Genomic DNA, 2419 nt, shown 5'->3' with positions numbered 1-2419 from the left:
GGGGGCGAAGTCCAGAGCTTTTTCCACACCGGGTAGCTCTAGGATGGCTCCCCCTCTGTTTGTTCATACCAACGTGCAAATTGATGTTGCCACTCCACATGATAAGCTGATCGGACCGAGAAGGTAAAGTTCCTTGTAAACCTCCAGGCCACAAAATCTTCCATCATCCTATGTGGTGCCAGCGGAACTGCAAGAATTCTATGCGCATCAACCGGCCAAAACACATCATTTATCAACTCTTGATCCCATAACCCGGTGACAGGATCAATCAACTCCGAGACCTTAGACAGAAGGGTTCCTCCTCGTGGTGTAATGACACGGCCATCAGCACTCGATTGTATCCATGAATCAGCCCAAATGTTCACTTGTGATCCATCACCTATGCGCCATATTGCCCCTCTCCTGAGCGTATTAATACCAGCACAAATACTTTGCCATGTATACGAGCTTCCACTTTTCACCTTGGCATCCAGTAACTTTCCATCCGGATAATATTTGGCTCTCAAAATCTATGCACAAAGAGAATCGGGGTTCTCAAGCAACCTCCAAACCTGTTTAGAAAGGAGAGCTAAATTAAAGTTGTGTAAATCCCTGAACCCCAAGCCTCCCCTTTCTTTAGGTACACACAATTTCCACCATGTTGCCCAATGGATACGCTTGTGGTTGTCGTCATCTCCCCACCAGTATTTCGATATTGCATCTGTCATTTCTTTGCAAATATTCTTCGAAATTTTGAATATAGACATCGCGAACACCAGCATGGCTTGTGCACCTTAATTATCGTTTCTTTCCCCCCTGTGGAAAGCAGCTTCTCCTTCTAGCCTATCATCAGTTGATTTACTCTGTCGATGAGATACTCAAAAGAGTCACTCCTATCCATTCCCACCATGGATGGTAGACCAAGATATTTATCGTTAAGGGCTTCCATGTTAATATTCAGGTGTTGACATATCACCACTTTCTCCTCCACCGGGGTGTTTGGACTGAAGTATATGCTAGATTTAGCATCGCTAACCAACTGCCCTGAGCTAGCACAGTAATCATCCAGTACCCTTCGGAGGCACGCCACATTTGGGCCATCTGCTTTCATAAGAATTAAAGAGTCGTCAGCAAACAGCAGATGAGATATTTGTGTTGCCTCCCTACACACCTTAACCCCTATCAATGTGCCATTGTTCTCCTCCGCCTGAAGCATGCTAGAAAGCGCCTCCGCACAGATTAGAAAGAGATAGGGGGACAAGGGGTCCCCTTATTGCAGCCCATGTGTTGGCGTAAAAGCATCAGTGCTCTTAGAGTTGTATCTGACATTATACGACACATATGACACACACTCCATGATCAATTCGATCCACTGTTCCGCAAACCCAAGCCTTTGCATCATCCTCTTGAGGAAGCACCATTCAACTCGATCGTATGCCTTATGCATATCAAGTTTTACCGCACATAAACCATACTTTCCTTTCTTCCTCTTTATAGTATTCACACACTCGTACGCAATGAGTATGTTATCTGTGATCAATCTTCCCGGGACAAATGCGCTCTGAGTAGGACCGATGACCTCAGGAAGTATGACCTTAAGCCGAAAAGCAAGCATTTTGGAGATGATTTTGTAAACAATGTTGCACAAACTGATCGGCCTAAACTGTGAGACACTTGTGGGGTTATCAACTTTTGGGATCAGCACTATAGTAGTACTATTCCACCCTTCTGGGATAGTGCGTGTGTTGATTGCCCCTAGAACCTCTCTCACTAGATCATCTTTTAACATGTTCCAGACCTCTTATAAAAGCAGCATGAAGCCCATCTGGTACTGGTGCCTTGAAATCGCCTATACTGAAAACAGCCCGGCGTACGTCCTCCTCTGTGAAGGGCGCCAACAGGGCCTCATTCATTTGTGTTGTTACTCTCGGGGTCACATCTCGAAAGACATCTTCATTAGGGATCTCAACCTGGGAAGAGAACAGGTTAGTGAAATAGGTTTTAATTATCTCGGCCATCTCATGTTGTCCTACCTGCATCACCCCATTTACATCTTTCAATCCCTTGATCATATTCCTCTTCTTCCTTGCCGAATCATACATATGGAATAAATATGAATTCCGATCACCGTGATTAGATCTTCCTCTCTGAACCCATGCAATCTCTTCCTGTTCCAATAGATTTTCAATAACCAGCAGTATCTCTTTCTGTCTAGCAATTGCCACGTCAGTAGCCGGACCTCTTCCCAGTTCTTCCAACTCCTTTTTCATTTTTGCCATTCTCTTCTGTGGCCTTTTGAGGGTCTCTCTGTCCCATTTATGCAGCTCCTCATGAACTGAGTCCACCTTCTGTTTGAACGGTCCTAGGCCTAACAATGATGCTCGCTACCAGGCCGTTCGAACCACCTCCTCAACCGTTTCATCATTTAACCATCTCCCCT

Source organism: Triticum dicoccoides, chromosome 7A (assembly GCF_002162155.2).
Source record: "Triticum dicoccoides isolate Atlit2015 ecotype Zavitan chromosome 7A, WEW_v2.0, whole genome shotgun sequence".
Classification (NCBI taxonomy): domain Eukaryota; kingdom Viridiplantae; phylum Streptophyta; class Magnoliopsida; order Poales; family Poaceae; genus Triticum; species Triticum dicoccoides.
This window is presented reverse-complemented; position numbering follows the sequence as displayed.